Raw genomic sequence first — 22,013 nt, forward strand, 5'->3', positions numbered from 1 at the left:
TGCAGGTAAAGTTGAATTATTTCTCTTACCCTCTCCACTGCATCCAAACTCATATTTCTTTTTGTTTCAACAGTGTGCTCCAGCTTCTCTGCCAGAAACCTGGCCTTCTACAAAAGTTCTTTGTCCACAGGTGATTGTCTAAGACAGTGTTCTCCTGAGGTTCCCAGACCATGACCAAGAGGTGCCGGAGCCATTTCATGAGCCACTTTAAGATCCAAAGCTGAGACTGAGGTCGGTATGTCTATTTCCTAATGCATGAATGAGCAGCACTACTCCCAGGTCCCCTGGCATATGGTGCCAGATCCCACAGCTCCCACGATGGCACCTTTGTCCATGGATAGATGCCAAATTGTTATCGGGGAGGGCATACAATGATGGATGTCTTCTTCAGCTGTGTGGTAGATGTCACTTCTGCCTTGGATATTTAAATGAATATAGATAGGACCCACTATTAGCAAATCTTCTGAAATCGAAGAAAAAGAGCTGAGTTTTTACATTTCCCAGATTTTCTGCAGGAGGATAAACTAATCTGAAAAACGATGAGTCAATAACCAAAAAAAAAAAAAAAAAAAAAATCAACCTCAAACAGAAATTCTTATGGATACTTTTTGTTTTCCCTTCCCAGTCTTTAAAGATAATCTTACCCTTAAATAACAATTAATTGCTGCTCATTGTTCTTTACTTGACTGGATTCAAAACCTCAGTTAATTTGCTTGAAATAAGTGAAATGAAAGCCTATAATTCATGAGAATGACAGAACCAGAGAAACTTAAGAAAATGTCTGTGATGTAATAGAAAAGCCAGTTGCTACTGGTGGCATCAAATTTGGGCTCTCACTCTCCCAACCCCCCCAGTCGTCGAGTATGTAGCTATGAGGCTCAGCTGCCTCATCTGGAAGAGTGAGAAAATAGGCAATATAGTGTGATTAAGCACTTGGACTCTGTAAACAAAATGCTTGGGTTTTATTCCTGGCTTTACCTCCTGCCACTGTGACTTTGAGCAAATTATTTAACCATTCCAGGCCTCAGCTTCCTGAGGTAATTTTATTTACTTCATAGGCTTATTATAAGGGTTAAATTTGGTAGTATATATTAAGTTGTTGGCCAGTGATGAGTACTCAATAAATGTTGGTTCTTATAGATGTTATATTATTATTACTATTACTACTAACTACTACTATTACTACTACTACTACTACTACACAATTACATATAATTCAACATGTTTTGAGCATCTATACAGTAAACATTAGCTTTGTGTTTGGGGTAGGGGGCAGGGGTCACAAAAAATTGTAGTGATTCTCCTTTTCTGACTAAACCTATGAGTATCACATTTTTTTCTGAGCCTAAAAGAACAATTATTGAGGGGAACTCAACCTGGCTACCATGTGTTTGGGAGAAGATTGGCAATAAGCCTTCTCTCTGGCTCCCACACTTTTCATAGTGGTGACCTTTCAAGAGGTATATCTCATCCACTTGCCTGATTTTCCACCTGGCCAGAATTGTGCTTTCACTGCAGGAAGGGAATATATAACTTGGGCATTGCAGAGTTCTCACTGGTGAGGAAAGAACCTCAGGATTTTGAAAGACATTTTATAAATTAGCAAATATAGACATACTGTGCCTTCCCACCAGGGACTACAGATTTGTAAGTTTCAAGGAGGCTGGTGGAACTGCTATAAGTGCCTTATTTTCGTTTTTTTTTTTTAATGTGATATGTCTGGCATGAAAAAACCCCAAATCCATTGAAAACCTTAGAGAATGTATTAGGCAAAGATTTGGAATCAAATCTTTGGTTTGACTTAAAATTATCCCATAACCTATATTCATAATTGGCCTCAAGTAACCTCAGATACAGCACAGGGACATTTCCCCATAACTTGTGTCTCAGCAGGGGCTCAGGATCCTTGTATATAGAGCTTGGGGTTGATCCTGCAGCAAGATGACAGTTACTAGGAATAAACCTTCTCAAGCTAGCTTAAAGAAAAAGGATGAACATGTTGTAGGGAGGCAAGGGCATCTTCAAATCTTTGGGCGGAAGGTACACAGCCATGCTTTAGACAGGATTGAACCCAGGAGCTGGAAATGCTTCAGGGGCTGCTTTCTTTACATATGGCTAATTCTTTCTTCATCTCTGGACATATTTTTCTCTGCTGCACTTACCTAGAAACCAAATTTGTTTGCCCCAATCATGACTTTATATCATTTCCTCCCTTTGAGCCTACAACAAAGACTCCATTCAATCTCTGTGTTCTAAATATAACTTTAGAGAAACCTGATTTGCCCAGCTTAGATCATGTACCAACCTCTGGTTGACCAGAGGGAAGACTCTTATGGCCTGTTACCCACTCAGCAGGAGATGGGAGAGCGCAGAGAAGAGGCGTGGGCCACCAGAAAAATGGATTGCCATGCCATGATTGTGCCTTCTCCTTCTTCCTAGCTCCAGGTCATCAGCCTCCAAGGGACAAGTGGATCAAATCAAGTCAGAATGAAACATGATGAATATGATCAAAAGCCTAAACTTCAGAAATAACACTAAACAGAAGGATGAAACTGAGCAGGAAGGGACGCTTGGAAAGAAGAGAGAAAAGATGTTACCCACAGGTTATCTGGGTCTGGCAGGTGATGTGAAAAAAGAGGAATAAAAAGCACGATTGACCAGTTTTAACCACAAAATTGTCACCACTGCCCCCTGCCTTGTTAAAGGAAAAGGAAAAGATGGTTCACCAGCAGTACTTGGAGCTTCTGGTCAATTTAAGTACAAGTTAAAACTTCCTCCTTATCACTGCCTCACCCAACAATTGTTCCCCAGAGTCTCTAAGTATCTCTAACTTTTGATTTCCATTTGAAGCACAGAGCTCCTCAAAGGGTGGCTGCTGGAGCCATCATTCCAATAGGTGACCCTGAGAATCGCTTCTCCCAGGAGTACATTTGTTGGGACCCATTTGTTGGCAGAAATCAATCCCTCTTCCTTTCCCCTAAAACTCTATGCAGTCACTCTTGCCTTCCCAGCCATGATCTTAAGGATTTTTATTACCTCTGGGCAGAAGGAGCCCGGAGCTGCAGACCTGCAGTGCCTTCTCTCCTGGCTTCATGGGAGTTTTCAGCCTGAATTGGCCCGAGAGTTACATAGTGGGCTGGACCTGTGCCTGGCCAGAACTGTGAAGGAGGATAGTGTTTGTCTTCCAGGACTTTGTCCCCCTAGGTCATCCTCCAGCTCATTTAATCTTCACTCAAGGAAGAAGTTCTGCTGGATACATCACATCTAAATCTGCACTGAGGCTTTCATGTAGGCACAAACAAGGTCAAGGAGAGAATTAGCTAAGTGGTCCTCAAAGTACAGTCTCGGACCAGCAGCAGCAGCATCACCTGGGCACTAGTTAGAGATGCAAAGTCTTTAGTCCAATCTTAAACCTACTGAATCAGAAACTCTAGGGGTGGGGGACCAGTCATTTCTGTTTTATTAAGACCTCTAGCTGACTTCTTACGGACACCAAAGTGTGAGAAACTCTGCTCCAGAGTGGAATAATGGCTATCCTAAACAATAGATGAAGTCAGATTTTAACATCTCCCCACCCAAGTACCACTTATCATAGGTTTACTTGTACCTTCTAGCTACCAAGGCTATCCACACAATTTCCAGGCCCAGTACAAAGTGAAAATGTAGGACTCTTGTTCAAAAAGCAGGAAAATAGGGACGCCTGGGTGGCTCAGTGGTTGAGCATCCGTCTTTGGTTCAGGTTATGATCTCGGGTCCTTGGATCGAGTCCCTCATCAGGCTCCCCAGAGGGAGCCTCCTTCTCCCTCTGTCTGTGTCTCTGCCTCTCTCTCTCTGTGTCTCTCATGAATAAATAAATACATTTATTTTATTTAATTATTTAATTATTAAATTAATGATTAAATAATTATTTATTAAATAAATTTAATAATTTAATTTAATTATTTAATAAATATTTATTTATTTATTTATTCATGAGAGATAGAGAGAGAGAGGCAGAGACACAGGCAGAGGGAGAAGCAGGCTCCTGCGGGGAGCCCGACATGGGACTCGATCCTGGGACTCCAGGATCACGTCCTGGGCCAAAGGCAGACGCTCAACTGCTGAGCCACCCAGGCGTCCCAATAAAATCATTTTTAAAAAAGCAGGAAAATAGTGTCAGTAAAGGTACACATAGGTTTTTTTTCTTTCTTTCTTTCCCATCTCTTGAATTGTCATGGTATTTTTTATTTGTAATTTAAAATCATTCTAATTAATGAAAAATTAAACCTTTAAATTGTTAGCATAAGTTGTCTTTCTATTGTGCAAATAAATAAACATAATACTAAATAAATGCAATATTAGAGCATTTATCCTATATGTAGAATCACCAAAATTTCACAATTTGTATTTCGTGGCTCATCCCTGAAAGGTGTCTCAAGCTGGCCTGAAGAGATGGACACAAGCCAGGTTCAAGAAGGTCGGAAGGAAGTGAAGAACTTCCCCATGCACAGAATTAGCTGAGAGAGCTCTTCTGTGATATTGACCAGACAAGTGCAGACCCACCCAGGCACCCAAGCACCCAAGCCTCTGTCCTTGGCGAGGCACACTCACAGGCTTGACCTTCAATAGGTTCCCTGCCCATCAGCTGCTAGACCACGCCCCCTGTCCCGCCTCCATCCTCCCACGGGGAGGCAGGGCCTGGGGAAGTTCAGCCACCATTTTCCTTTCCTAGGGCCTGCCATCCTAACCTATGGCAGACAGATGATGCTGAAGGATCTTTAAAACTCTGCCAGGATGCATCAGTCCCTGGAACAGGACAGAAAAGAGGCGTGCGTGTCCCCCTTGAGGCACAGCTGTCTCCAAACATCCCATAGTACTACCAGCCTGGGGTAGGAACAGGGCCACTCTTCCTGCCCAGGGATGCTGCGGGGGGCACATACCCAACCCCGTCCTCCCCATACTCATACACAGGCCCTTGCCAGGGACAGAGGATAGAGGATATCAGCTGTCAGGGCTGAGATGGGGAGAGGGGACCCAGTGGGGCCTGGGGTGTCAGGAAACAGGCAGCTGAGAATCCATCCCAGGGAGGTGGAGAAGGTAAGACCTCAACCTGAGCTAAGGCACCAAGGTCCTTGCACATGCCGCATTGTCCCTGCAGATCTCATTTACAAAACACAAATTCAAAAATGAAAGTATTAAGAATTTGAAGACATTGACCACATAGCATTAATTCCTAAGCCTGGGGCCCTTCGGAACAAGGGCCCTGTGCCACTATACTGGCCCCATGCCCCTGATGCCAGCTCTGCCGGCTACCCCTGAAATGAGTAGGGTGAAGACTGACCAGCTCAATGGCATACCTATCCAGCCTCCACACTGCTTTAGGAATGGAATGGGTCTCCTCGACTGGTCTCACAAGAACCTTCAGAATCAGAACCTTCAGAATCAGAAGCTGGACTATTTCTCCAATTTCAACTTGACCCAATATTTCTGCCTCAACTATGGTTTATAGCCAAACGGAACTACTACCAGCTGCTCTTATGCAAGCGCCTTTTGCCTCTGCCTCTGCCTGAAATGCTCTCCACTTTTCACTACCATCTTCTGCACCCCTCCCTGTGTCATCCCCCCTCACTAACTGTCTTTCAGGTGGATACTCTAAATGCATCAGGCATCCTACGTGGCCGCATATCATACCGTGTCTGTCTCATTTGTCGGAATTAAAAGGGCCTGTTTCCCTGTCTGTCCCCACAGTAGTTAGAAACTCCAGGAAGGGGGATCCCTGGGTGGCTCAGGGGTTTAGTGCCTGCCTTCGGCCCAGGGCGTGGTCCTGGAGACCCGGGATTGAGTCCCACATCAGGCTCCCTGCATGGAGCCTGCTTCTCTTCTCCCTCTGCCTGTGTCTCTGCCTCTCTCTGTGTCTCTTATGAATATATAAATAAAATCTTAAAAGAAAAAAAGAAACCCCAGGAAGGCGAGGATGGCATCTTGTGCACTACTCTCTCTTTGGTGTTTGGCAGAGTATTAGCAAGAGTGGGAATTAGAGATGCTGATGAAATGGGTGACCAGTCCAAGCTCGAAGACTCACAGTATGCTGTCACTGAGAGAAACCGCCTGTCCAAGCATCTTATGACTTAAATGCTGTAATCTTGTATTCTCTGAGTCAGACACGACACCACTTCCTTTTTTGAGACTGTTTTTCTATCTGTCAGATAATTTTAAGTGGCTGAAGTTTACAGAGCCGTATTCGGATGAGATGAATGTTTTGCTTTCACCACTTCAGTTAAATTCCTCCCATTGAATTTATATCTTAAAGTGACAAAAGACAATCCTCCTTCTCATCCTTCACTTTTTTTTTTGGCTTAGAACCCCTTTAAATATAAAAATAAATAAGATGAACATCAGCTATATCTGCTCCTGCTGAGTGCTCAGACATCAAATCCTTTCATTTTCTGAGAACCCTGAAGAGACAACATGGAATTCACCTGAATCATTTGTCATTGGCTCCTAAGAGATAGATTTAAAATTTTTTTTTAAATGAGGCAATTGTGCAGCACATGGAGGGAAGGAGATTCAGATGTCTTTGCTTCAGGTCTGGGAGTAGGGAGGGCTCTGCTTTGTGTTCCGAGGTCAGAACCAGAGCCCCAGCAAGAGCCAAAACATGCAGCAGCCCTCTGAGCTTTCAGCCATCCAGCATTCACATTGTTGCCTTTGAGGCTAACAATGGAAGGCTAGAGTTAGATCTTTCAAACTGTGCCTTGTATAAATTTGCTTGGTGTCTGAAGAAGGCTATTTTGAAAGTATATTTAGGCTTCTGATGTTCTTGTGAAATAACAGCGTTGAAAAACATTTAGCTTGTTTGGTGAGTGTAACTTCTGAAATAATCCCCTTCTTCTCTTCTAAGTAACACTGATTTTTACCTGGTAGCAATGTGTCCGTATTAAAGTAGATGCTGTCTATAAGGAAATGTAAACCATGATCATATAGTTCCCTGGAGGCAGAAAACTTATCATAATTGTTTGCCTTGACCCAAATGAACATAACCACAAGGACAGAGAAACATCTCTTAACTTCAATAGCTTGCTTGCTACTTTGTTTCTCTAACATGTTTATTATTTATGTTTTTCAGTATCTCTTTCTACCTACGACGTTGATTACTAATCACAAACCATATGCATGTTTCTTCTATAGCTTTAGAACAAAGTGTTTAAGAGCACACACACACACACACACACACACACACACACACACAGCTTCTGAAGCCAGACTGTCTGGATTCAGATCTAGACTCCAACTGGCTCATTGGCTATGGATCCTTGGGCCTCTCTGAGCCTCAGTTTCCCCATCTGTAAAAAGGGGATAATAATAGTGCCTGCCTCACAGTTTCTGTGAGGTGCTGTGCCATGCGTTAACACATTTGTAAGGTATGTAGAGAAGTACCTCACATATATTTGGCACTCTAGAGGTATTAGATATAGAAGTCATTATCTCTTTTTTTAATTTTTAGAAAGATTTACTTATTTATTAGAGAGAGAGAGAGAGAGAGCACGAGCAGGGGGAGGGGCAGAGAGAGAGAAGCAGGCTCCCCACTAAGCTAGGAGCCCCAAGCAGCACTGATCCCAGGACTCTGAGGTCATGACCTGAGCCCAAATCAAGAGCCTGACGCCAAACTGACTGAGCCACCCACGGGCCCCAAAGTCATTATCTCTTCATGTGTTGGTGGAATGTTAACATCTGGTCAAGATACTACAATTTAAAACATATACACATGCGAGGGAGGCATATATATTCAAATTCCTCTTCCATGGGGATCTAGCTCTGCACATGTGGTGAGCATCTGTTTGCTTCTGTCACTAAAGAAGAAAAATCTCTATGCTCTGATGGGACACGTTCTAGTAGAAATAATAATTCTTTTCCAATTTAAGTAAAATTAACATTTCAGAAAGATCATCCTTTTCCTCACTGGTGCATCATTGCCACCCCACCCTCAGGATGAAATCACTTCTGCTTGAGGGGGCCTTGGACTCACTAAAGGAGGGTCCTAGATTCACATTAGTATTTTATAGAAGTGTCTCCTAATCATTTGGGCAAATAAAAATTCTTGGGACCTTTGATGTCTTTCTCTGTCTTTTACTGATGTCACTCCTTTAGACCTGAGAGGTCTTTGTTGCTTGCGTGGACCAGGTAGATGCTAGGTGACTCCATAAGATTTAAGGTTGCTTTACCACTATCATCATTTCACACAACTGACACTGTTGGAATAGCTCTTGATCACCAAGAATATATCTACCTCTGACACTGGATATGGTTGTTTACACAGTATTTTCCGGAGCCAATCCCCAGCCCAACTCCAATCATGCCACCTTTTTACTGCCAGCATATGGTGGCTTAGAGTTCAAAGATTGCCTCTGTGCTGGGCCTGCCCTAAAGGCAGGTATCTTCTCCATCAGTGACCAGATCACAAGGCAAGCTGTTGAGGTTGTTCAGTCATGGCACTGGGTTCTGCGCTGCCCACCCCCTCCTAGGCTCAACTCACGGGGACTCTTGCCATATGAAGAGTTTCACTGTTAAGGACATTTTGTTCCTCAAAGTTCTCAAAAAGAAAACACTGAGGTAGGGGCAGCCCAGGTGGCTCAGCGGTTTAGCGCCACCTTCCACCCAGGGTGTGATCCTGGAGACCCAGGATCGAGTCCCACATCGGGCTCCCTGTGTGGAGCCTGCTTCTCCCTCTGCCTGTGTCTCTGCCTCTCTCTCTCTGTGTGTCTCTATGAATAAATAAATAAATCTTAAAAAAAATTAAAAAAAAGAAAACACTGAGGCACAAGTTCATATTTTCTAAGATCTGATTACATTAATAAAGTTTCATGTGCCCATGTTTCCCCAGACCACTTAACTGCTATGCTTTAGGATATTTCTTTTCCAACAAGATTTAAGTAATTAGCCAGTATTCAAGAAATAGTTCTTTGCCTCATCTTTCAGAAAAGAACTGATTGCTAATTCTCTGACTTCTGACCATTGAGCCATTTGCTCACGGTTGTCAGCTGAGCGAATGTGGAAAATGTTCCATTTGGCGAGTTCAAAGTTAAAAAGGAATTTAGTCTCAGATTTACTTGGTTCTAGAATTATCTGCTCCCATCTCTCCTAACTCCTGCCAGAAGAAGAAAAAAAAAGTGATAGTGTTTCATCGTAGTTATATTCAGAAGGGAGAGTTAAGAATTTATCCAATGTAGCCGACACCAAGCAGAGAATTGGCCAGAACAATACCTAGCTCACAGTAGGCGTTTAGTAAGTATTTGAGATTGAAACGACTTACTCAAATGACACCAAATTTGGTGACAGACCTGGCATCGGGACACCCCACCCCAGAGTATGCCGTCTGCTGCTTAGGCACTCTGTTCTCACACATTGGTTTATTTTTACATGAACACATTTTTAAAAAAATGTTTTCATCTATAATTTTAATATCCGGCCAACTGTGCATAATGTTTAATGACATCTTATTAGAAGAAACACTTTTAGAAGAACCACAAGGAAGTAGCAATTGTTGCTTTTCTCCTCAGCCCCTGATATAAGGTTTCTTGGCAGGGGGCAAACTGGATGACAACTCTTGCTCAATCCCAATGCCCCAAGACTGAGTTTCAGGAGGCAAATATCTCTTGCTATAGTCTGATCCTCAAAACAATAGTTGGGCTGGCTTTAAGTGTGGTGGAAGCAAGGCATTAGCATGAGTGATTTGAATGGACATGACAGACCTTGCTCAGCTTAAAAGCATCTCTACCTCTGATTGGCTGCTCATGGCCTGAAGACACCCTCTCAGGAGCTTCTCCATTGTGTTAAGCAATGTTCTCTCTCCTAGAACCAGTTTAAACTTTTCCTGAGATGGAAAAACTCACGGTCAGTAATACCCAACCATAATGTGCCAACTCTAATCACTCATCTCAAATAGCAACATGGAGGAGGAATAGCTTAAGAGCAATGGAAGGAAGTCTTGGAGTATGGAGATGCCCCCGAAGAAGGAGTAGGCTGAGTGGTAAGCATGAAGGCCATGGTGCTGTTTTTAATTTGTTATCAATAAAATTTTAGAAGGTTAAGGTTGAAAAAGACAAGTTTTGCAGCAGATAGTCATGGGCTTAATTCCCAGCTCCTTTACTTACAAGCTGTGTGAACATATGCAAGTCATTTAACCTTTCCAGTCCGGTTTCCTCATCTGTAAGATGGTGGCAAACAATCATACCTGTATTAGTTTCCTGGGGCTGCTGTAACAAAATGACCACAAATTCAGTGATTTAAAACAACAGAAATGTACTGCCTCATTGTTCTGGAGGCCCGAAGTCTGAAAGCAAGGTATTGGTGGGGTTGGTTGCTTCTAGAGGCTGGGAAAAAGAATCCATTCCACTCCTCTCTCCCAACTTTGGGTGACTGCCAGCAGTCCTTGGCATTCTCTGGCCTGTGGCTTCATTATTCCAATCTCTGCCTCTGCGTTCACATGGCCTTCTTCTCTGCATCTCAAATCTCCCTTTAGACGGGTACCAGATTTAGGGCCTGCCACAATCCAGGATGATCTCATCTTGAAATCCTCCACTTAATTTTTTTAAGACTTTATTTATTTGAAAGAGAGAGAGCGAGCACAAGTAGGGGGAAGGACAGAGGGAAAGGGAACATCAGACTCCCCACTGAGCAGAGAGCCCCATGTGGGGCTCGACCTTGGAACTCCAGAATCATGACCTGAGCTGAAGACAGATGCTTAACTTACTGAACCACCCGGGCACCCCCTTCCACTTAATTATATCTGTAAATTACACATCTTTTTCCAATAAGGTCATATTCACCAACACTGAGGGTTAGGACTTGAACTATCATTTGGTGGGGGGACACTATTCAACCCACTACATTATCATATATGGTTATTGTCAAGAGTTAGTGAGATAATATACTAAAGGCCTTTAGCATATTGCCTGGGGACTATAAGAGTTCAATAAACGGTCACTATGATTACAAATATGTGAGTCTTCTTTACTTAAAAGTCTACATAAGAACAAAGAAAGTCCTGTTCTATAACAAAAGCATGATTACTGTGTTTTTAGTGCTTACATGCCAGGATTTTGGTCTCTATTTTCACAGTATTTGTTAGACGCTTGCATATTTACTGACCTTGCTCTTGGTTGTAATGTTTTATAAATATTATTAACTCTCTAATATCTGATAAGTGCAAAAGCAGTGATAAAGGCAAAGTGATAGTAAAGAAACTTGTCAGATTGCTACGAATGCTAAAATAGAGATTATATAGGAATAAGAAAAATTAGACTTCTGCTCTGGACAAGATGGTGTAGACTCATCTCTTTTGCTCTTTTCTGCATACAACTGTGAGCCCTGAAAATAACTCATAAGACTCCCAAAGAAAAGCTCTGAAAGGTGGAAGACAGACCACAGGACTAGAGGAACACCACAGTGTCAAGACAGTTTACAAACCACCATGCAACAGAAGAACACTCAGAACTAGTATTTTCCAAACCCACAACCTATTAAGAAAAAGGGTAGCCCTGATAAGCTCACTCCTTCCTCAGATGAAACGGGAGCCCCAGCAAAGGGAATCTATTGGATGCCACACTGACAATAAGTGATCAGGGTATCTTTACTCTGTTTGAGACTCCTCTCCCCACCCCGTCCAGAGACAACACACAGCTAAAGGGTGCTGGCAAAGGGGATCCCAATGCAAGTGCCAGTTGAGAAGCATTCTGCTTCCCTATTGGGCCCAAGGCCCTCCTCCCCCACTCAGAGACACCATACATGCAGCGGGAGGGAACTGGTAAGTGGAATCATGCACAGTAAGTGTGTAGACTGGGATGCACTTTACACCACCGCCCAAGCCGTGGGGAGACTGCCAGGAAGGCTATTTGTCCCTCCAGGCCTAAGACTCTCCCTGCCCCCCCCCGCCCCCCCCCCCGCCCCCCCCCCCCCCCCCGCCCCGAGACATTCCAAGGAACCTTCACAAGCACTCCACTAGGAGGCACTCTCCATCCCCCACAGATGGGAGGAGCCTGCTATCGGGAGGAGCCTGGAATAACAAGCACCCTGGAAGGGATGCCTGGGTGGCTCAGCGATTGAGCATCTGCCTTCAGCTCAGGGTGTGATCTCAGAGGTTTGGGATTGAGTCCCACATTGGGCTCCCTGCGGGGAGCCTGCTTCTCCCTCTGCCTACATCTCTGCCTCTCTCTCTGTGTCTCTCATGAATAAATAAATAAATAATCTTAAAAAAAAAAAAGCACCCGGGAGCTCCATTCATCCCTAAAGCGGGAAAACTCCTTTCCCCACGTACAGGTTTTCACCAGCCTAGCCTAGAGCAAGCTTACTTCTTCAGCTCCCTCCAACAGCATTAACAAAGGATCAATGAAAGCTCTGGTGGCTTGAGGTAAGTCAAGTAGACAAAAAATAGCATCCCCAAAACTCTGGTAATTATATTGGAATCACAGTTCAATAATTAGACCAAGACTTGGGCACCTGGGTGGCTCAGTGGTTGAGTATCTGCCTTTGGCTCAGGTCGTGATCTGAGGTCCATCTCAGGTCCTGAGATGGAGTCCCACTTCAGGGTCCCCATGAGGAGCCTGCTTCTCCCTCTGCTTATGTCTCTGCCTCTCTCTCTGTGTGTCTCATGAATAAATACATAAAATCTTTTTAAAAAATTAAACAAGGACCTGCATAGTAAATCTAAACAAAATGACTCCCCATTAAAATTAAGAAGTTAATGGGACCCACAGTCTCCTAATGTAATAGCCAAAATGTCCAGATATAATTGAAAATCACTCTACATCAGAAACCAGGAAAACCACAACTTGAAGGAAAAAAAGAAAACGTTTAACTGGTGCCATCACAGAGATGAACTGGATGTTGGAATTACCTGATAAAGATTTTAAAGTAACCATCATACAAATGATTGAACAAGCAATTACAAATTATATTGAAACAAATGAAAGATAATTTAAAATGTCAGGAAAGAAGCAGAAGTTATAAAAATGGACTAAATGGAAATTAAAAACTGAAAATTATAACAAGAGAAATAAAAACTCCCTGGCTGGGGGCTCAGTGGTAGAATGGAGATGATAGAAGATACAACCCGTGAACTTAAGGACAGATCAATAGAACTTGCTCAGATATTTTCAAACCACATATCTGACAAGGATCTTGAATCTAAAACAAAGCAAGAACACTCAAAATTCAACAGTAAAGAAACAACAAATTCAATAAGAAAATGAGCAAAGGATATAAACAGGAATTTCCCCAAAGATGACATACAGATGATAAACACATGAAAAATGTTCAATGTCATTAGTCATTAGGGAAATGCAAATTAGAACCGCGATGAGATATCCCTACACACCCCTCAGAAGAGTTAAAATAAAAAATAGTGATAACACCAAATGCTGACAAGGATGTGGAGAAACTGGATCTCTCATACATTGCTGGTAGGAATGTAAAATGGTAGAACAATCCTGTAGAACAGTTTGGCAGTCTCTTAAGTAAACATAAAATTACCATATGACCCAGAAAATTGCACACATAACATGAAAGCTTAAATTCTGTGCACATAAAAACCTGTGCACAAATGTAATAGTCCCAAACTGGAAAATTACCCAGATGTCCTTCAATGGTTGAATGGTTAAACAAATGGTGGTATATTCATATCGTTGAATGCTGCTCAGCAGTAATAAGGGGTGACCTATGGATACATGTAATGATTTTGATGAACTTCTAGGGAATTATGCTAGGTAAAAAAAATAATAAGCCAATTCCAAATGGTTATGTACTATGGGATTCTAATTATATAATATTTTGAAAAGATAAAATTTTGGAAATGGAGAACAAATTTGTGGTTTCCAGAGGTAGGGGCAGGTGAAGGGAGATAGAGTGGTGGATGCAACCATAAAAGGCAACAAGGGGGATCCCTGTGGAGATGGAATGATTCTTTTTCTGCACTGCATCCATGTCAATATCCTGGTTGTGATACTGTACTACAGTTTTGCAAGATGCCACTTTGGGGGGAAACTGGGTAAATGGCACATAGGATCTCTCTGTACCATTTCTTACAACTGCATGTAAATCTACAAGTATCTCAAAATAAAAAGTTCAAATTTAAAAAAGATGCAAGATGGTCACCACCACGCATGCAAATAGAATGAATTATATGAACATTTTTGCAAGGCAAAGAGCAAATCTCGTGACAGTATGAAAAGTGCTTTGCTTGTGTGGTCGACAGTAAACTACGAGGGAAGAAGGAACAAAATTGACCAAATATAGGAAGGCTTGCTCACAGGGTTGGCCTTCATTGCTGTAGGCATGTGGTGTGGCCTTGACAGTAGTTATGGAGAAAGCCAGGGTTCAGCTTTGGAACTTATGGACTCACTTGAAGGAACCTTTTCCTCCAGCCTTGAGTAGTTCCATAGAGTCAGGATCTGTTTCAGTCTGCACAGTATCAAGGGGACCGGTGGGGGTAGTGTGAGTGTGGACTCATGGATTTCCATGTGGATGCTAAAAATCTCCATACACCTCGGTTCTTACGTGGCCCGAGAATGAGGTTACTGACTTCAATGAGTGCTCCATATCAATGGAACACGGGGAATGGCTGCCTGAGAAAATACACTCCAGTAGGTAGGCAAAAGGTGGCCAGATTCCAAGGTTGGAAGAAATACCTCACAATCCCATCGGTGGAAATACTTCCAGGAACCTCAAACATAAACCTATGCGATTTCCTCACTTTGGACGAACACACAACTGACCATAGGAACAGCCTCCCAGGTCTTTGCTCACCCGTAAGGAAAGCAGTTTCTCTACTTCATAGATTTAAAGACATGAGCCCCTATAAGGTTTGCTTCTAAATTGAAGGAAACCACAAACTGTCAATCTTTACAATCCTCACATTCTCCAACTTTAGTTTAGGACTCAAGGGAGTCAGTTGGCTGTGGAGAGGGAAAGTGAGAGCCTTGCTGGGGGATAAAAGGCCCCAAATGACAAAAGAGCTTTCCAGAATGAGAAACCATAATTGGAACATGGGTTTGGGCTCAATCCAGGCCTCTGCTGATGTGGGGCTGTAGAAACAGAACCAAGAATTCCTGACATGGCAACTACTTTTGCTCCGAAACCACCAGTGAGTGCTCTCCAATTCTGTGGGAGAGTTATCCCAGACACACTGAAAAAGGAGAAATCTACAAACATTTTGCTGCGCTGAAAAAGAAAGATTTCTGGCATTGGGAGACTTGGCTCCAGCACGAAAAACTGCATTGGATATTTCTCTGTCATTTCACATGAACTCTCAGGGGAATTTGGAGTCTCACTTGGTGTTAGGAGATAAAAAGGAGACAAACTGTCCCCCACCCTGCATCTGGTGATGGAGCCCTCCTCAATGCCAATTGACAACAAAAGATCTCTTCCTTGTCTTTAAAAATAAGCTGCTACCACTGAGATGAGAGTCAGTGTGTGCCCTTAGGTAACTTATATTTCTTTTAGAGATGGTGGGAATGGCCATGATGTCACTGGTAATAACTATGTAGAGCAGTGTTTTCTAGAGACACTTGGAGTAAAAAGTGTCCGGTGTCAAATAAGTTGGTAAAATGCTGCGTCATCTACTTTTTAAATAGCAAATTAAAGGCTGGGAGAGGTGCATTGTTAAGAATCCTGAGTAAATTTCCTTAACTTGACTTGTCAAAACTTATTTGATCACACAGCCCTGTCAGGGTATAATTTTCAAAAAGTTAAAAATCATGACTATCATACTAACATAGTGAGCATATGTCAGAAATTTATTTAACACAAAGGTTTATTTAACTTGTTAATGAGAGTGTGCATCAGTGGGATGGTAAAGCTGGTTCAAAGAAGGATCCGAGAAACCAGTATACAGTCAACTGAAAGAGAGAAAATGCTGAAATAAGATTGCTAAATTGCTGAAACCTTAAAGTTTTATAGGGCAGTAAAACTAACCATTGGGGTTATCTTTTTCATTGGGCAGATCATTTGCATTTCCACTGTACAAAAGTCCTTGGCAACTTCTACAAATTTACCTGTCACTCAGCAGAATCTCTGCCTTGATAAACAGCAGTAAATAGTAAGTCAGACGATGTTTCGTTCCTCTAGACCGAAGGGTTCTTGAAGTGTGCTCCCAAGACCAGCATCACCTGGAATCTTGTTAGAAATGCCATTTCTTGAGCCCCACTCAAGATCTACTGCATCAGAAAGTCTAGGATAGGGCTTAGCCCTTTAGGGGATTCTGAGGCATATGAAAGTTTGAGAACCACTGATCTAGAGAATTAATCCTCAGACAGAATGAACATGTCGCCAATACTCTGGTATGACTTTGCAAAGATACGTAGGCTTCCTTTTGCCTATTTCTAAGCTTTAAATAAATTTTCTTAGCCTATTTTTCAGTATCACACTTTAGAAATGTCAACTTACAGTGAATAAAAACCATCCAGAGTTTTAGAAAAAGGAAAGACTTTATTTCTACCTCTTCCTACTTCAAGTAACAGTTCAAATCACATCTTCTCCAAGAAAATATTCTAACCCTTTTAGTCCTCGGCAATCTCATTCCCCCTTGGCCTTCTGGAGACTCTTAAACTGCAGTTTAACCATTCATTTAACACAGTGTTGCTAGTTGTATTCATGTTAACCACACTATAAAGTGCATGTAGGCAGCAATTGTGACTTAAGCCCCTCCTTTCGATTCAAACTTCAGTGTAGTTACGGAATCATAGATTCTCAAGATTAGAAGGTATTTTGAACATTAATTTGTTTAGCTGAGTGCTACAGTATCCATTAGCATCCCCTTATGGTTAGTAGCCAGAATTCTAACATGGTCTCCAAGATCACCTTCCACCACCACTACCACATACACATCTTGCATAATGCCTGGACACTGAACGTGATGAATTTTACTCCCATACTTTGATTTTGTTATATGGCACCACTGACCTTAAGACAGGGAGACCATCCAGGTAGCCTGACCTAATCACATGAGCCTTTATTTTTTTAAAAATATTTTATTTATTTATTTATTTGAGATAGAGGGAGAGAGAGCACAAGCAGAGGGCAGAGGGAGAGGGAGAAGCAGACTACCCACTGATCAGGGAGCCAGGTGCTGGGCTCAATCCCAGGACTCCAGGATCATGACCTGAGCCGAAGACAGACACTTAACCGACTGAGCCACCCAGGCACCCCTCACATGAGCCTTTTAAAAGCAGTTTCTTCCAACTGGTCACAGACAGGAAATGAGACACTCAAAACACATTGCTGACTTGAAGATGGAAGAAGACAGGACAAGGAAGGTGAGTAGCCTCTAGGAGCTGACAGTAGCCCCTGGCTCACAGCCAACAAGGAAACAGGGACCTCACTCTATTAAAGAATAAAATTCAACTGAGCACATTTGAAGATCTAATAGGCTTTATTAAGTGATTCATGAATTGGGCAGCATCTCATCTAGCAAGTAGAGAGATGCTTGGAGGAGTTGTACAAAATCGAAGGTTTTTATAGGCAGGAGGGTGGGGCAAGGAAGCTATCAGCAAAATAAATGGAAATATTATTTCAGGCCAGGACAGATTCTTTCTTAGGGTAGGGGAGAAAGACCAGCAGAGTTTTGATCATACGTTATGTCCCTCGTGCTGATCCTAAAGTTTCAGATTAGCTGTTGCAAGGTCACACTCCCAGGAGAGGCTGAAATGGTAATCGAGATCTCAGTTTGCTGTCATGGGAAGCAAATAACTCCAGTTGGGGCTTCTTTCTTTTTAATAACCGCAAGGAACTGGATTCTGACAACAAGAATGAGCTCCGAAGTGGACTTTTCCCTAGAATCTCCTGATGAGAATTTGGCCTGACCAACACCTTGATTTCAGCCCTGTGATATGCTGAGCAGAGAACCAGCAATGCTGTGCTGGACTTCTGACCTATAAAACTGTAAGCAAATAAATGTATGTTGTTTTAAACCTCTACGTTTATAGGTATCTGTTATGCAGCTATAAAAACTAATATGTTATTTTCCTAAGAGGTAAGGGAACTTCTTCTTAAATACTTGGGGCAACAGGGAACTCATCCTCCATACCCCAGGGCCACCTGCACTCTTCACTGCTGCAAGACAGCCCAGCCCTCCTTTGGACACCTCTGCCTTTTAAAGATTGCTTTATCAGGGCACCTGGGTGGCTCAGTGGTTGAATGTCTGCCTTTGGCTCAGGTTGTGATTCCAGGGTCCTGAGATCGAGTCCGACATCGGGCTCCCTGCAGGGAGTCTGCTTCTCCCACTGCCTATGTCTCTGCCTCTTTCTATGTGTGTCTCATGAATAAATAAGTATAGATCTTTTTAAAAATTTAAAAATAAAAATTGATTTATCATATTGAGCATCCCTCAATACTCCCTTTATTCCTATCTTAATCTGTTCAGGCTACCATAACAGAATGCCACAGACAAGGTGGTTTATGAATAACAGATTCCAGGGGCCTGGGACTGAGCCTGCATCAGGATCCCAGCTTGGTAGGGAGTCCGCTTCTCCCTCTCTTTCTGCCATTACCCCTGCTTGTGCTCTCTGGCTCTCTTTATCTCTCAGTCATAAAAATAAATAAAATCTTTTTTAAAAAAGGATCTGGGGGGTCAAAGCATAAATGCTCAGTCTGTAGAAATCCCTTACAGCCAGGGAATGCAAATCTGAGCTTGCTCCCATTTGCCTCTATCCTCAGGATAAGGTAGGTTGTGTTAGAGAAAGTGTCAGCAGACTTTTTCCATATAGTAAATGATTGTAGCTTTTGAGAGCCATACAATCTTTGCCACAACTACTCTGCCATTAGAGCACAGGGGCACCTGGGTGGCTCAGTGGTTGAGCATCTGCCTTTGGCTCAGGTTGTGATCCTGGGGTCATGGGATTGAGTCCCACATCAGGCTCCTTGCAGGGAGCCTGCTTCTCCCTTTGCTTCTCACGGTGTCTCTCATGAATAAATAAATAAAATCTTTAAAAAAAGCAGCCTTGGACAATATGTAAACAAATGGGCACATTTGTTTTCCAATAAAACTTTATTTATAAAATAGGCTATAGGCTGGATTTGGCCCAGAGGCAATAGTTAATCACTCCTACTGTAGTTTAGCTCTAAAGGGTGTCACATGAGCAATTAAATTTAAATGTGTAGCTTAGAAGGAGCATAGATCTCTTTAACTCACGAATTCAGTGGCCAGAATTAAGCAGATGGCCCTACCCAGCTACAGAAGCAAGGAAGTGTAATTCTACTATGTTTACAGAAGGAGAGCTGGATATATCTGGTGAATAATATGAATGACTACCACAGAGGACAAACATTAAAGTCACATGTTTGCATGTCTGTCCTGTCCACTACAAAGTAACCCCCTCAAGGGCAAAAATCTTATCTTATATACAGACCTAAACAAATGTAGTAGATGTGTTGTCAAAAAACTGATATCTGTGCTTTGGAGCCAAAATATGATGCAAAGACGGAGTTTGGCATAAAGAGGAATATAACAGCTTTGTTTCTTTGCTGGGCAAAGGAGGCTGCAGCAGGCTATGGCCTTGAAAAACTATAAGCCCACTGAGAGGAAGGAGCTTGGGAGGGGGTGTTTATAGGGAAATATGGGATCTAGCTGGCCTCTTTGTCATCCTCATGTTGGTACCAGGTTCCTGAAACAAAAGGCTAATGAGGGAGGAGGGGAAGTTTGTGGAAGAGAGAAAAAAGGTTACTTTAAAATCAAGGGGCTCCTGGTTGGCTCAGTTAGTTACGCTTCCGAATTCGGCTCAGGTCATGGATCTCAGGGTCCTGGGATCGAGCCCGGCGTCAGGCTCCCTGTTCAGCGGGGAGACTACTTCTCCCTCTGCTCTTCCCTCCCCTCCTCATGCTCTCTCTCTCTGTCTTTCAAATAAATAAATAAATAAATAAATAAATAAATAAATAAATAAACAAACAAAATCGTTAAAAAAATATGGTCAAGTTTCGCTGAAGCATTAGTGCAGCCATTTCAATATTTGTTCAACTTTATACTTTCAAGCAGTTTCAGATGTGTGTAACTATGTATGATTGGTTGAGAAGGGAACAGAAAGAAGCAGAGAGAAGGGAAAAGACATTATCAAAAGGCCAGTGGACTGGGTGGTGATTGTAGTAGTAATGGGGAAAAGGATTATCACTGTTGGTAGTGGTGATATTTCTGGCAATTATAATGCTAATACCAGTAGTGATACTCTTAAAAGAGTGATCTATACTCCTATATTCTCGTGCCATTCATTCCTTGACTCATTTCAATTTGGCTTTTCCCCCCAAACCCCAATTCCCTGAAACCACTCTTGTTAAGGCCACAAGTAACCTCCTATTTGCAAAACTTAAATGACGTGTTTCTTTTTTTATTATTATTTGCAAGAGAGAAAGAGGGAGAGAGAGCGCACAAGCAGGGTAGGGGGCTTGGTGGGGGCAGAGGGAGAGGGAAGAGCAGACTCCCTGCTGAGCAGGAAGCCCGACATGGGCTCGATCCCAGCACCCTGGGATCATGACCTGAGCTAAAGTCTAACACTTAATCAACCGAGCCACCTAGGCACCCCTTAAATGCCATGTTTCTTAATCCTTATTTTATTGAACTCAGTGATACGTGAAATCACCGAATGCACCTCCTTGAAATTTCCATCTCCATGGGCCTCTCCTCCATGTATCTCCAACCATTCTCTAGACTTCCCCTACTCTTCCAACCCCTTAAATATTAATGTTTCTAAGGACTTTGTCCTCCTCCTTCGGCTACTCTTTTCACTCTGCTACCATCACCTGGATGGTCTCACCTACCCACATATTTCCTATTACTGTCTATAGTGCTAGCAATTCCCCCACTCATGTTCCCCATCCATACTTCCTCCCAAATTCCGAATCATGTCTCCAACTTTGGTCTCATGCTTTCATCAGGAGGTCTTCTGCATCTTTCAAATGAAACATGGCAGAAAACACACTCCTGTCACGTCTCAGTGGTTACAATTTTATCTGCACTGTCCTCTCAGCTAGACACCCGAGTGATAGTGTACGTGCTTCCTCCCTACTCCCATTTTCCTGTCTAGACTAAATATTTCTTTCTTTTACTTCCATTCCAGACTACTGTCTTGGACCATATCCCTATTGACTTTCACCTAGATTACCATACAGCTTTCTAACTTATTTCTCTAATTCTTTTGGTTTTATCATGAAATATTTCATACAGAAAACTGTAGCAATAAATATAAGGTATACTCAGTTTTAGCAAATCTTAATTTGTTAATACATTTGCATTTGATTTTTAAGGGGAAATAATGGTAGATCTAGATGAAGCTTCAGTTTTATCACCCTCGGCTCATTTTCCTTCCTCTCTCCGCAAGGTAATCAGCATCGTGAATTTAGAATTTATCATTAGCACGCAAGCTTTAGCTAAATTATTACATTTGTATACATCCCTAGAACATACAGAGTATTACTTTGGGGGTTTTGAACTTTATGTAAAGGGGACCAAACCATATGAATCTTTGTGAAATTTGCTTTTGTCACTCAGTATTATGTTATAAAACACAATGTGAAGGCACCCTGAGGACTTCATTTGGGCTTCTAGGTTGATATTTCATCTAGCAAACTTGATGAATCTTTATCTGTTTTAATAATTTATCTGTAGCTCCTCTTGAATTTTCTATGTAGACTATTACACAATCTTCAAACAAAGACAGGTTGTCTCTTCCTAATCCAATTTAGATACACTTTATTTTTCTTCACTTTTTGCATTGGATAGGACCTCCAGCATAATGTTGGACAGAAGCACTTATCGATGTTTATGGAGACTCTGACTTTATGAGGGTGTGTCAAAAGTGTCACAATTAAATATGTTTGCTCTAGGTTTTGGATGGATATATTTGATTGAGTTTTATCAACTACTTTCTCTGCTCCAGTGAAATGATCATATGACTATGTTCCTTAGTAGTGTGATATATGACAGGAGTAGAGTTTTTGATAATCAATTATCATTTCATTTGGTCGACGTCTTGAAATATTCCTGAGATCTATTTGGTAAT

This window comes from Canis lupus, chromosome X (assembly GCF_048164855.1).
Source record: "Canis lupus baileyi chromosome X, mCanLup2.hap1, whole genome shotgun sequence".
NCBI lineage: Eukaryota > Metazoa > Chordata > Mammalia > Carnivora > Canidae > Canis > Canis lupus.